Source organism: Lagenorhynchus albirostris, chromosome 2 (assembly GCF_949774975.1).
Source record: "Lagenorhynchus albirostris chromosome 2, mLagAlb1.1, whole genome shotgun sequence".
In the NCBI taxonomy this organism is placed as follows: domain Eukaryota; kingdom Metazoa; phylum Chordata; class Mammalia; order Artiodactyla; family Delphinidae; genus Lagenorhynchus; species Lagenorhynchus albirostris.
Window position 1 is genome coordinate 314,804 of NC_083096.1, and position 14,387 is coordinate 329,190.

General features: G+C 60.9%; 1 protein-coding gene across 1 annotated transcript in view; it reads left to right on the forward strand.

Annotated features, from left to right (window-relative positions):
- The first annotated feature begins 2,065 nt into the window (after nt 1–2,065).
- The window catches only part of SYT2 (synaptotagmin 2), an 83,398-nt gene continuing 71,076 nt past the window's right edge, over nt 2,066–14,387 (forward strand). Inside the window, exon 1 of the mRNA XM_060126112.1 lies at nt 2,066–2,209. The gene's annotated coding sequence lies outside the window, so the exon portion shown is untranslated. The remainder of the gene's footprint in view (nt 2,210–14,387) is intronic.

The window sequence follows — 14,387 nt, forward strand, 5'->3', positions numbered from 1 at the left end:
TCTTCATGGGTTCAAATGGTACTGCACGGAGACAGAGGGATTGCCTTGGTGGCCTAGTTGAGCAGCAGTTCAGAGACGGTGGTCTAGGACGACCACGGACTCTTCTTTCAAAGGATAAACAGTTGAAAAGGAAGTATCTAATAACTGGCGGGTGGGTGGTGGACGTCCCTCCCACCCTTTCCTTTTCTAGCCCCTGAGCCCCGGGGAGTGGACGCCAGGGGTGCTGAGCTCCCAGTCAGGTTTGTGGCCGACACTGCTGGTCCTGATGAAGTAAAAGAACATGGAGGCCGTGGCCAGGGACACCACATTTTTCGTGTAACTAGATTGACCATAGCCTTGACTCTCTAAATAGTCTGGGAGGCAGGCTGGCTCCCTCTGCCCCAGGTTCCCGGGCTCATTTAACAGATGCGGGCCCAGTAGGCGACCCAGGTTTTGAGTGGAGTGGTGGGCGGCAAGGCGGCCCAGTTGGCCTGGCCGGGTTCTGTGGCGGAAGACCGCAGCCCTCTCTCTGGCCTGCGTCCTGCAGATTCACCATCAGCTGGGAAGAGCAGGAAGGAGTGACCTGAGCCTTTTAGGGAAGCAGCGGGGTCCTGGGACGCACTGGCTGAGGTGGGTAGCCTGATGACACCCTCCCTCGTGGCCGCGGATTCAGACTCCACTGCCGGCTTCGTCCTCTGCCCCTTGCCCGGTGAGTGGGGGTGACCTCCAGGCCTTGGGCGGGCACAGCTTCAGTTTCATTTAGGATCCCTCAGGCCTTCCATCCCCTTGAGGCAAGCTGGCTGGGATGGCCTCCATGTTCTACCTCGTATTATCGGCCAAGTGATCTGGAAAAGCCCTGCTTCTCTCCCCGCCTCCCCCCTCCCCTCTCCACAAAGCTTACCTTCTCTTTGCTTCCCGCCTACTGCGGTATTCCATCCCTCACTCAGTAAGTATGTACTGAGGACTGACGTCAGGTCAGGCGCATTCTGGCGGGAACCTCTCTGGGCATCCCTGGGAGAGGCAGGTGCCCGCAATCCTGTTGTAAAGTTGACTGGAAATGAGCTCGTGAATATTCAGATAGTCGCACCGTGCTGCCAGGAGCTCCTGGCGAGGGCTCCTTCCCGCTGCCCGGGAAGGAAGAGCTCCACTTGGCGCTTGCCACCCCTGCCCCTTCTATCCACCACGGACAGTCTGCGGCTCCTTGGCCAAAGTACCATCGGGGGCCGTTTCCTCCTTGCGAACCGCCCTCGTACCCACCTAGAGGGCTGTCCTTGGCACTGAGAGGCCAGCGCGTGTGGAAACCCCTGTCATGTGGTGAATGGTCATCCGCACTCCCTCTGGGTCCTCCTCCTGCCCACCCTCCCCGTTCTCTCACCTGCCCCAGGCACCTTTAACTTCTCCCAAGCATCCTCCCTTTCCTCCCCAACCCTTTAGGCTCAGAAGCCCCTCCCTCAAGGTGACAACTGCAGGTAGAGGTGGCCTTACGAGGAGGAGGAGGACGGCGAGGAGAGGGGCTTAGAGATCCCAAATGGCTACGGGGCTCCTGAGGCCAATAATGGAGCCTCGAGCTGCAGTGGGCTGGGGAGGCTGGGGCGAAGGAGCTGGCCCTACAGAGACAGCCCATCTCGGGCGGGGACTACGAGACCCGGTTCCGGTTCGACTCTCCCTGACCCTGAGCAGCAGCCGTGACCTTGAGCAGGAAGTGGGGAGGGGGCGGGCTCAGAGGGACTGCGCGAAGGGGTACCCGGGTCTGCTCAGGGCAGGCCCGCCCCTGCACCTCCTCCAGCCCGCCCCGCTCCTCCTCGTCCTCCGCCCCTCCTCCCGGACTCCGCCCCTCCTCCCGGACTCCTCCCCCTCCTGTCAGGTCTGCCCCTCCTCCCGGGCTCCGCCCCCTCTTGTCAGGTCTCCACCTCCTCCCCGGACCCCGCCCCCTCCTCCTGGTCCCCTCTCCCTCCTCCCCTTGCCTTCCCCCTCCTCTGGGACCCCGCCCCCTCCTCCGACCCCGCCCCCAGCCTCCTCCCCGCACTGCAGCGCGCACCACGGGTCGCGCGCCTCCCTGGCAGCGGCGCAGGCTGCAAGCTCAGCAAGTCTTGCGGCAAAGACACTCGGGCCGAGTTGGGGCCGGGGCGCAGCGGGACTCCGGGCCGGGAGCGGACGCCCCCTCGGCCGTCGTCTGCAGCCCGCCGCGCCTCACTTCGGGGATCCGGGTCTCTCCTGGCTGGCCACTCCGGTGAGTCGTACCCCCGCGCCGTGGGGGGCACCGGCCTCCGCCTCCGAAGTTTCTGCTACTGAGGCGAGGGGCCTCGGGTGGGGTCTGCTCCCGGCGGTGGGTGGGGTCGGGGAACTTTGAGGCCAAGGGGGCCTGGCGCCCGCCCCGTCCTTTGGGGGGAGTTTGCACGCGTCCGGATGAAGCTTCGTTTGGGGAGCTGGACCCGAGCGGCGAGCAGTCGACTGCGCTGCCGGTTTGGGGCGGGAGGAGGGGGCAGATTTCTGCCCTGGGCACCCGGGGGCGAGCTGCAGGGCAAAGGGGCGGCCGACGTCCCTTGAACCCCCGGCTTCTGCGACCCCCGCCCTTCCCGCGTCTCCGGGACGCTCCCACTCGCGTCTCGCCCACCCCTGCCGCCTGAGCGGTCTCCAACGGAGGTTCTCTTGCCCCCGCCTCAAGATTCGGGGACCGCCGGGACCGCCGGCCCCGCCGTTGTGGGGAAGGGGGGCGGGCGGGGAGCGTCCTAGAGCTCCGGGAGGCGGAGACCCTGGATGGGGAGAAGGCGAGGAGGCAAAGTACGGGGATTGTCTGGAAGTGAGGGTCCGGAGGAGCTGGGACAAGGGCCGCGAGGGGGATGGAGGCGCCCCTCACCTCCTCCAAATCTCATGACTCAGCAGACCTAGGACGTCCCGTCCCACGGCAGCCCTCCGCCCCCGCTGGGCGCCCAGACCCACCCGCCTCCTGGGCTCCTTCATTTACTCTCCCGCTTGGGGTTCCCCCTTCCCCTGCCTCTATTCCCTCCCCGTCTCAGGACACCGGGTGGTTATTTTTTAACTAAAAAGGTGATTTATCGTTTCTCCTTCCCCCTTTTCATTCCCACATTCCACAGGTGCCTCCAGGACACCCCCAGCCCATGGTGTGTGTGTGTGAGGGGGGCCGCCAAAGCCCCATCTCTCCCCTCTGCAGCATCCTCCCCCCGCCGCTGTTAGGGTAGAGGATTAAGTACTCACTGCTGCTTTCTCCTGTGGTGGCCGAGAGAAAGCGGCACAAGGACAGAGGAGGCGGCGGCCCAGAAGGGGACACTGCAGTGGGGAGAGAGGGCTGCCCAGATTGGAGTGGGGTGGGCTCAAGGCCCAGGAAGTCCTTAGGATCCAGGGCTACCCAGAAGGACGGGAGGGTGGGCTAGGGTCTGACCTGGAGAGCTGGGGGGCCCCCTCCCCCCTCCCCCCACCCCACCCCTGCTTCGGCCCTGGGGGGAGGCTCCCATGTATAATAGATGGTCCTTGACCCACCCATCCAGCTCCCCATAACCTGGGCACTTCATCAGAGGGTGTGACCGTAAGAACAGGGCAGCCTTAATCCTCCCAAGTCATCTCCCCCTGCTTAGGTCCGACAAGTCCAGTCTCCAGGCTGCTAGAAGCATCTCTGTTACCACCAGAGAAGCCAAAGAGCCGTGCCCAGTGCCCCTGCAACCCAGGCACAGGGGCCGGTGGGAGGGGCAGGGCAGCTCTGATGCAGTGGGACGTGCCTGGCGTCCTGGTGAGCAGCGGCCTGGCAGGCACTGCAAGCTGCGGCCTGTGTCTGGGCTCTGGGGGTGAGTCAGCGCCAGGGGTCCTGGCCCGGCACGCTGCAGCCTGGCCCAGAGAACCTGGCCCCAGCCCTTCTCCTCTCCACGGCCCCAGGGAATGACCAGTGCTACCTGGGTCCTCACCCCAGGCTCCGCGCTGCGGGTGAACTTCCCCTGCCCTGCTGGCTCTTGGACAGATGACCCTGGGGGGCCCGGCTTTTTCTGGGCACCTCTTGGGCTTGAGGCTCGCCCCCTCCCCTCCCTGCCTTGTCCAAGGAGGAGCTGACGCAGAGGTAAGCGTTCCACTTCTAGCCTCACGTGGACCGGGCCCTCCGTCCCCGGGAAGTAGAGCCCAGCCTGCTGTACTGAGAGTCTGTTTTGTTCCGCAGTCCAGGACTTTTTTCCAGGCAACAGTTTTTAGGTGGGGGGGATTATGCAAATACAATTTTCATTTTTTCAGCTTTGGGACCTGATACCCACCGATCGGGACCAGGGAAAGAGAAGGGTGTTAGTGTTTGTAAACATTGCCCTTTCCCTACAGAAGAGCTTGCAACTGGCTTCATCTCATAACTGGTGTCGGTTTTATCCCTGGGCAAAGCGCGCCCCTAGTTGCAGACCTGGCAGGGGCAGGGAGACCCTTTCTGGAGCTGGGCCAGGCTCTCCTGACTTTGTACTGCAGCCGGAGGGCATCCTCCCTTTCACCCTCAGGCGGCTTCCAGGCAGATGCCACAGGGCTGTCCCTGGCACAGCAGAGACCTGCAGAAGCCTCTTCCCTGTCCTCTCCAAGCCAATCAATATTCCCCAGCCCCAGGCAAGTGGGACCTCTACTGGCCCCTCTGTCTCCCGCTGGGCGCTCAGCTGGGTCCCCTCAGGTAGAGGGCAGCAGGTGTGTGGGCTGGGAGCGGGTGTGGGGATGGTGGGGATGGGGGGGGAGGAGGCTGGGGCTCCTGGGCTGGGACAGTGGGACTCGCCGCCCCCTCGCTGGACAGAGCGTCCTCACGGGTGGTCCAAGGCTGTAGATGAGGAGGGACTGTTTCACCTGGCGCTGCGGTTGGGTAGTTGGACTTTCATGATGTAGGTTCTAGCTGAAGCTGGGCTCACTTTTCTTGAGCCGGACAACACAGGGTCCAGGGTGATGGGGACACTCTTTCAGAACCGGAATGGCAGCCAGAGGGAATAGTAGCAGTTGCTCACTCAGTACGGGGGCGGTGTGGTTGACATAGGAGGCAGCGAAGCATAGAGGCTGGGAGCCCTGCAGGCCTGGGTTCAAATCTCCTGGCCACTAATTACAGAGTGTGACTTTATGAATTCAACAAGTGCTTGTTGGTGAGCCCTGCTATGTGCCAGGCTCTGTTCTAGTCACTGTGGATGCCACGGTGAGCACAGCAGATGGAATCCCTGGCATTTTGGATTTTGCGTTCCTTGGGGCCCGAGGCAAGTTACTTAACTGCTCTGAGCATCACTCAGCCGTTAGTTTCTGAGAGTCTGCTATCTGCCAGGGGCTATGCTAGGCAGTGGAGATTCAGTGGGAACGAAACAGACCTGCTTCCTGTCTTCATGGCACTTACGGTCTAGTGAGTAACACAATTAAACAGATAATTACATAGGTAATTTAATCACGGCTGTGACAGGTGTTAGGCGCACGCACAGGATGCCTGGAGAGCACATAATGGGCTAACCTGACCAGGTCTGGTGAGCTCCATCCATAAAACAGAGGTGGTAACACTCACTCCACAGTAACTGGTAACTGTTCACATAGCCCACTGGACAGATAAAATTCTAAATTCTCCACGTGAACAATCACTGCACAGACAGCGGGTTGATATCCGTCATCCACTCGGTCAGAGGAGCTGGGGTCCAGTCCTGCGCTCTCAGTGAGGAGGAAGCCCGCGCGGAGCTACGGGGCTTCCTGGAGGAGTGTCACAGTGGATGTTTATTTGAGGCCGGGTGGTGACTGGAGCCAGATCGCCTGGGTTCCCTCGGGCTCTGCCACTCACCCCGACTGTGGGCAAGTTAACCAAACTCTGTTTCTCAGTCTCCCCATCAGTAGAATGGAGATAAAACTCACACGTGTGACACAGGTTCTTGGTGAGGATCCAATGAATTAATTCCAGGAACGTGCTTGGAGCAGTGCACAGTGCCGGGAGCACTGTGGAAGCGCTTTTATCATAATTGTGTTACTTCCTAGTGCTTAGATGGCTCCTTCTGGGTTCCGCAGCTGGACTGGGCACTTCCCCCTTGGCTTTTCTTAAAAACTCAAGGGAAGGAGCAGCTATAGCTTCCTTGGGCGCTCTTCCAGCGTTTCATCCATCTGACTTGCAGGTAGCTATTTATGCCTCCCCAGCCGTGTCTTACCAAAGCTTAATTTTGGGGAAGGATGTGTCCCAGAATTCTTCATTTTCATCCCTGCAACTGAGAGTTCAGGGTAGTGGCCAGAGTGATGGGTAGATTTGGATCCTGGCCAGTCATTGTGAGTCCGGACTGCAGGGAGCCCCTGGCCATCAGCCCCTCCCCGAAAGACGTCTGAACTTCAGCCAGGGGTCCAAAGTTACACACCAAGGAGGATCCCCAAACGCATGGGACGCAGAGGTGTCCTGAAAGCTCCCTCTCCGGATACTCTCCACCAGAGTTCCTCACCTATCTGGCCGTGGGACTTTCTGACCGAACACCAGGGTCCGGAGGTTGGATGCTAGGTCCCTTCCAGACCTGGCCGCTCAGGAAGGTGGGGTACGAGTTGCCGGGGCCATTATAATGGTTACTGAACCTCAGAGGGTTTGGTGCTACCGGGCAGCCCCCAGATTGGGGGTCGGGCAAAAGGAGAAGAAGGAACCTGACTGCCGTTTTGAAGTCAGGACAGACTCATCTCTGGCTACTTGTCTGGGGCCTTGGAGCTCAGCGTTCACCGTGGGCAGAGCCACAGTGGCCGGCGTGGCCGGGGGGACACGGAGCTGGGTGCCGACCCGCTGCTTCATCAAGCCCTCCTCTCCCTCAGTCCATCCCCTGTGACGAAGCCTTTGCATCTCTCGTCACTGCGGTCCTCAGAACAGCCATCCCTGTCCCGTTTCACCATGAAGAGGCAAAGGCCCAGGGAAGTTATCTGACTTGTTCAGAATCTCACACCACCGAGGGGCGTCCTGGGGGCTCTCCTCCCCTCCCTGCCCCTTCCCACCAACTCCGCCTGTGGAGCCCTCGACAAACACGCTCACGGGTCCTCAGGGATGAGGCCATTCATACTCTGAGCATGAGCAACAGATGTTTACCAGATGAGGGGGTGCCCCCTTGGCAAAGTTGAGTCGGCCCTCTTTGCTGGTGCTGGGTTTTCGTGGGACTTGCCATGGGGCTTGGGCAACCTCAGGAGCGCCTGCCCTGAAGGGGGCGGGGGGAGCCGTGGTGGGTGCGCCAGAGAGACGGTGGGGCCCCGGCCTCAGTAGCCTCGTCTGAGTGGGATGCTGCCTTGGCACCAGAAGCCTCCGCAAGGTCCGAATTCTCTAATTGCAGGCTTCCTCTGCCTCCCAGCAGCAGCAGGACATAGGCCTGTGTACACGCGTGTGTATACACGTGTGTGCACGCATACATGTGTGTGCATGCATGTTGGGGGCCGTGGGGACCAACTGGATAGAGAGGGGCTCCTTGGAAAGCAGAGGGAAATGGGATCTAGTTGGTGTCTGACTGCTCGTCCTTCATGTGCGGGCTTGAGAAGGCAGGATCCTCGAGGAACTCACAGCCCTGCTCCCGGCCTGGCCGGCGAGGGTGGCTAGAGCCACCCACAGGCTCTGCTTTGCTCCCTTCCTTCCACTCCCAGTGCAGATGGGCTAAGACCTACTCCTAAAAGGTGCCGGCGCAGAAGGGAGCAGCGTGGGAGCGCCTCCGCGGGGCAGGGCGTGGCACCTGGGGGCTGGGCCTCCAGGCGCTCCTGGCCCAGGACAGCTGCCCCCCAAGGCCGGGTTTCCTCTGACTGTGGAGCCCTCTGTGCCCTCCACCAAGAAGCTGGGAAGCCTGAACCCCATCGCTGGGCACCCCGGGACCGGGCTAGGACCGTGGCCGGGCATGGGGAGGCTCCCCTGAGGTCTCTGTGGGGACCAGGCGCCTCTGAGTGGGACAGGGCGTCCTCAGCCCACGGAGCGCCCTAGCAGGGCTTCCCATAACTGGGCTGATGCCGTGGCCCTGGAATTTAGCACTTAGGGAATATTGCAATTAGAGCATAATTCACCCATGCCACACAGTTAGTACCGAGGATAGCGGCTGTAACTGTGAGCCTGGCGCTAGGGGGATGGGAGCAGAGATGAACGGAGGAGTGGGAGGGGCTCTGAGACTGAGGATGGGGGGCCGGAGGCACTTAACCCTCCCCACAGCCCAGCAGAGGCAGGGGGACGGAGGCCAAGTCACGGAAGCGGAAGCACACCCCAGGCTCCTGCATGCCCTTTAGCTCAGGCTGCCCGGCAGGGGCAGGGGGGTGACAGCGGCAGCTGGTCGCTGGGGAGGCGGGGGGCAGATGGCCCTGCACCCAGCTTCCTGCTCGGTGTGGAGAAAGAGCAGACTTGGCACCGACTGCAGCGGGTGTGCGAGCGAGAGGGGCTGCCTTGCACCTTCAGCTCTCAGCCCCTGTCTTCCGCTTTCTCCTTGTAGCCCCTTCCTCACGCCCGCTCCTAGGTTCGGGCTCCTCTGAAGTGCAGATGCTGTGCTGTCGGCCCCAGGTGGGGTGGGCACGCGTGTGTGGCCTGGGGCCCGTGGGGCTGCCTGTCTGTCCCCTCCCGGAGCAGAGGTGACATCCCCAGGTCAGCCTTGGACTGCAAGGACCCTCTCCGAGGGCGGGAAGGTGTGCGTGGAGTGTCTCCTCCTGACCTTGACTCTGGTCTGGACTGATGGCCCCGAGTCTCGGGCGTGTCCTTCTTTTGGAAAGTGACCGAGGGAGCAACTTTCCTGCTGTTTGCAAAAATGAAGTCCTTTGTGACCTTTGTGACCTCCTGTGTGTGTTTGCACAAAAGCCAGCACACCGTCCTGCATCTCTGTCCTCCTGGGGCTGCCTGGCTCCCCCTTCACTGTCAGCTGTGGTCCCTTGTGCCCACTGACGTGAGCCCACCTCAGGCCCAGTGATGGGGTCAGAGGTCAGAGGCCAGGCCCTTGGGTTCCCTGTACGCACCTGGAGGGAGGGGTGCAGGGAGGGTAAACAAGAACCTGGGGGCCGAGTGCTTGGGCTCCCAGGAAGGAGGGCTGGGGGCTGACGCCCAGCCCCACCGCCAGGACCCAAGGAAGGTGGAGGTGTGGCCGGCTCGCTGTGAGCAGAAAGCGCGGGGTTAAGTGACGAGAGGGGACAGGGCTGGCTCTCCCAGTGTGACTCTCCCACGGGGAGGAAAAGGCATCCCTTTAATGAGGCTGCCCTGGCCCTGCAGGGAGGGAGCACAGATCCATCCTGGCCCTGTGAGGGGAGCACAGCTAAGATTGGATTAGCTTTTTGATGCTGGGACCTGGGCGCTGCTGGGGGCAGGGAGGGGACAGGGCCCAGCCCGCGGTCGGCAGCCGCCCTGAGGTCTGAGGCTTCCTGGGGAGACCCGGGCCCACCCTCAGCCAAGCAGGGCTCCCGCTGGAGGAGCAGCAGGGGCGCCCAGGGGTCATGGTGACAGAAGCCAGGTCCCCCCCCTGCAGAGGCTGGGAGGCGTCCCCAGGCTCCCCACAGGGGTAGGTGGCGAGCGGGGGTGCAGGGGGGTATGGGAAGGCAGATCCAGCGCCGTGGTCTCCGGGGTGGGAAGGACAGGAAGTCTTGCCGTCTGTTCCACGGCTTCCGGGCTCTGGCTCTGAGAGGCTGGGGTTAGATCATCCCGGGAGGGTGAGCAGAGGGCGGGGAGGCCTGGAGGCTGCTGGAAGGGCTGCCTCGGGCAAGGGTAGGTGTCTGCACCCGCGCACTGGGCCGTGTGGGGCCCCACGTCCTGCTCTTCGCGGCCACACCAGGTGAGTGACGCGCTGGCATGTGGCTGCTTCCGACTCAGCCATCCTGGGCCACACCCGCCGTAGTCCAGGAGTGGGGAAAGACCAAGACAGGAAAAGATGGGTTCCGCCAGCCCCGGATGAGAAGGGTCACTGGAGTAGTCGGTCCTTTCCTGAGGAGGGTGGTGGGCGTTCAGACCCTGGCCGTGTCCCGTGGGGTCTTCCAGCTGCAGCGGGAGTTCTTTGCTCTCCAGCTCTCCTCCCCTCCGGCTCATCCTCCTTGTACCCAGGAGCTGACGGTGGGCCCTGGGCTGGCACTAGTGGGCAGAGAACTCAAGAGTGACTGGAGGTGCTCAGAGGATGGCAGGGCCTCCCTAGGGCGGGTTGGGACTCCCAGGACTCTCAGTTCTGGGGCCCTGGGCTCTGGCCCTTAATGAACGAGAGAGATCCGAAGCGGCCCCCTTTCCAGAGAGCAGTTCCTTCTTGTCTGGGGTTTGCGGCACTTCCGGGCATGTGGCTCAGGGTAGGAAGGAGCCACGATTTCACACAAACACTCAAGGCACACCTGCTGTGCACACACGGCTGGCAGCCTGCCCGTGGGCACGGGTTCCTCTCTCTCACATCCTTTGGAAATTGAGGACGAAATTGACCCTGAGGCCGTATGTCCAGGCTGCAGCTCCTCCTGGAGGGCGTCGCTCAGGGGCTGCAGGGGCTTGGTGCGGGGTGGGTGAGATGATGTGTCTGTGTCAGGACCTGGCACCCTGCCCCGGTGACAGAGGTGTTTGGGGAAGGATGAGGGGGGAAAGGCACGTACAAAAGCGTGTAGACTCATTCCCTCCTTCCAGCAGCTTGAAGCCTCGCCTGCAGCAGGGGCCTCTCAAACCAGCCCCCAGTGTCAAGCATCCTTTCTGTGCTTGAGTTCTCCAGGGAAGGAAAGTCACGACGTTGCCTGTCCTCCGTCCTCAGTGTTGGAGCCGGTAGAGAAGCAGGGCCCCCGGCCTCACAGCCCCTCCCTGTGTGTCCCTGGCCAGGCCTGCAGCCCCTCCAGCCTCCCACTCACTCGTTCATTCCACCCACGAGCAGGCACTCTGCTGCAACAGAGCCTACGGGTCCCTGCCCTCGCGGCCCTTACAGTCTGAGGAGGCAGGACAGTAAACAAAAGATGGGGGGAGGTGTCAGGTCCTCTTGGAAATGAGTTTTGAGCATGAACTGTCCCTAGTTCTTGTCTCTTGATGACACATGTGGCTAACTGCACAGTTGTCACACTCAGTCACATGGAGCCCAATCACACCTTTGCTCTCTCGTCCTGCTGTAATAGAAATATGGCTTCTGAGAAGTGTATTAGTTGCTGGTGATGTGATTGCTGGGGTGGGGGGGGCTGGGTTTGGGGGTTAAGGGAGGCCAGGGTGTTTCACGTTTCAGACCCAGAAACAAGGGTGGGAGATAGGCTCCTCCAGGGCTTCTCCTCAGGGGACCCTGGGGCAGTGCTGTCCCTGGAAATGGGAGGATCAGATGCGCTCTCGAGGGGCCTTTGTGTCCTTGGACTTTTTTGTTGTCGTTACCCGTGGCCACAGGTTCTCCGTGTGTATGTGGGTCAGGGGGATCCGTGCCCCACTTCCAAGGAGGGAGACTCTCCACATCTTTAAAAATGATTCACGATGTCAGAAAGGCAATAGGATTAACCTAAAGTGTGAAGTATTTCAAGTGGATGCAAGAGGAGTTTCTGAACAATAAATGTTGTTAGACATTGTGACAGAAGACCGAGCAGGTGGTGAGTCCTCCCTCCCAGAGGAGAGTCTGGGCCAGGGTAGGTTCAGGAGAGGGTAGACTGACCACCACAACTGCCTCCCTCCTAGGGTCTGTGTGGGGAGAGCTACGTGCCGGTGTCACCGTGTTCAGTGGGTGCATCTCAGTGTGTGTGTGGGGAGAACAGCGTTGGGCGAGAGGGGCTTAGCAGGGTGAAAGCCCCCTTCATCCGTGCCGTGACGCTATCTCCAGGGTAAGGGGTGGTGTGCGTGGGTGTGTGTGTGTCTGTGTGTGTGTGTGTCTGTGTGTGGACTCAGTATCAGGAGACTTCAGTTGTGAGAGTCAAACCTGCAGGAGAACTCGCAGATGCTCCCACCACCTGTTCTGCCCATTTAAATCCAGGAGGCTGTGCATGAAACGGCTCTTTTGTATGTGGTCCATTCACACATGTGGAATGTTTGCCCTGCAACAGGCCACCATCACTCAACCTCAGTAGTGAAGGGACAGTGGAGAACCAGGTCCCTGAGGAATACAGCTTCTCGGTTTTTCAGCAAGGACTCCAGGCTGGGGCTCAGGATAGACTCAGCCCCTTCTTTTCAACACAACCCTGATGTTGTTCCAAATGTTCCCAACGAGTCTCAGGGTTTATGCTAGAAACACATAAACCTAATCTGAAGTTACTTTGCCACCAACAGAGGACGGGTGGACAGTGCATTAATGTTTTGACACTCTGCCCACTAGACTCCAAGGACCGCACCCCAGAAGGGTCACGGTCACGGTTCTGGACTTTGGACGTGTGACATTGAAAGATCCTGACACCTGACCTCCAGCTTCTTGGCAGGACCCTTCAGAATCCCCCCCACACCCTTGAAAGGTTCTCCTGTTGCATATCCTCCACATTTCTCTTGTGAATTCCTTCTTTGAAAGTTTCCCCTTGGGAACCCTGGGACTCACCAGATCAGTCCTGTTTTCTCACTTTTAACTTCTCTGAACGGACCGTATCTCAGCATCTCCGCTCAGGTGCGCACGCCCAGTTCAGGTGACGAGCAGAGGTGGGTGTTGGAGTGCTGCGCTTCCCCGTTCCCATGCTCTGGGACATCTGCCTGTTTATCCCCCCTCCTTGCAGAAGGATGGACCCGCCCCTGGCGCCCGCAATGCCAAGGCCCGCGCGGCGCGGGGCGGCGGCGGTTCAGCACCACGGACAGAGCCCCGCGCGCCTCAGTTGATGGAGGGTCCCGGCTGCGTCCTAACCTTCGGCGGAGACAGAGGCGGGGGAGAGGGGACAACCAGTGTAGTGTGGTGGATACTGTTCCCTCCCTTTGAGACCGTGGCCGAGCCGCCTTTTCCCCCTGGGTCCCACTTCTTACGATAAGATGGGGGCACGGGCTCCAAGCACCTCTGCCGTGAGCCCGTGTCTGGGACTCCTTTAGCAGGAGGCCTTCAGGAGCAGTTTCACGCGCGTGGCCTGGGTTGGGACGGTTAGCTTGTGGGCGTTAGGGACACACGACACACGACCTCAGGCCCTGGAATCCGGCTGCGGCCTCCCAGTGTCAGCGACTCGGTCCCTCTGGCCCTTATCCTGTCGCCTCACTGCCCACTCCTCTCGTGCGGACACCAGCCTGGGCTGGTGGGAGGGGCAGGCTTTTGCGGGGACCCAGCAGGAAGCGAGGCTGGGGTGGGCCTCCCTGGAGCGGGAGCTGCACCAGGATTCGAGACTGGTGGGTCAGAGCGGGCGTGAGGGCTGAGCTGGGGGCCGCCTGCAGACGGGGTGGGGCGTGGCCGGGTAGGAGGGGGCGGGACCAGCTGCCGGGGGGCAGGTGGGCAGGGGCTGGCGGCTCTCCAGAGCTCTAAGGGCCCTGTAGCTGGGCAGCGCTGCTTTCCGGCCTCTCGATTCATCTGAACAGGCTCATTCCTCTGCTTCCAGAGCTCAGGATGCCCTGCAGGTGGAGGAGGTCTCTTCCGCCTCTGTTCCTTCCCTTTCTCTCCTTCCCCACCCACAGCTCCACCTGGACCACCACATACCTTCCAAAATGGATAATCCACGCCCTCCCGTGTCCCTGTCTAGTGCACATGGCCAGGGCAGAAGGTGTAACTGTCATCCCTTGAGTCATGAGAGGCAGGCAGCCCAGGTGCCACCCTCCTCATGGGGTCACTAGGACCCTCCAGGACTCACCTAACAAAAGGGAGAATCCACGCAATAGTCCGGTTACCTGCTGTCTCCCCTTTGGTGCCTTTCCCTGCAAACTCCGCTCAGATATGCCAGTGCCTCCTTGGTGTCCCTGCCACCCAGGCCTCCCCTCCCCTGCGCCCCCCGGGCTGTATTTGGGGCAGTGCTTCCTCGTGCCATTCATAACACCGGGTGGACGGCTGCCTTCCTTACCTGTGGGCAGAACCAGGTCCGGGAGTAGGGCAGGGCAGGGACAGTGAGGCAGATCCTGGCAGAGAAGACAGCTGGGCGCACGCATGGGTACAGTGTTCTTGTGGGCGGGGGCCCTGGGGGAGCAAGCTGGGCGCCTCGGCCTCACTGCTGCGAGCTCCAGGCTCTGGTCCAAAGGAGAACTGATTCCCCGTCTCATCTCCTGCTGGGCCAGTGAACAGCAGCTGATCCACAAAGACTGACCGTGACCCACTCTTAGGAAGGCGGTCAGCAAGGACTTGCGCTGTGCTGGGTGTAAACTAGTGTCGTGTTTGGCGCCTGGCCCTTGGAAGATGCCGAGTAAATGTTTACTGGGCGAATGCTGACGGGAGGGCCTTGTCCGCAGGTGGGTTCAGTGGTTGTGCTGTTGGAGGGCCCTGCAGCACTGCTGGCTCGGTCCTGAGGGCCTGTCCTTTTTGACTTTTATTTTATTTATTTTTTAAAGATCTTTTTTTTGATGTGGACCATTTTTAAAGTCTTTATTGAGTCTGTTACAATATCGCTTCTGTTTTATGTTTCGGTTTTTGGCCGCGAGGCATGTGGGATCTCAG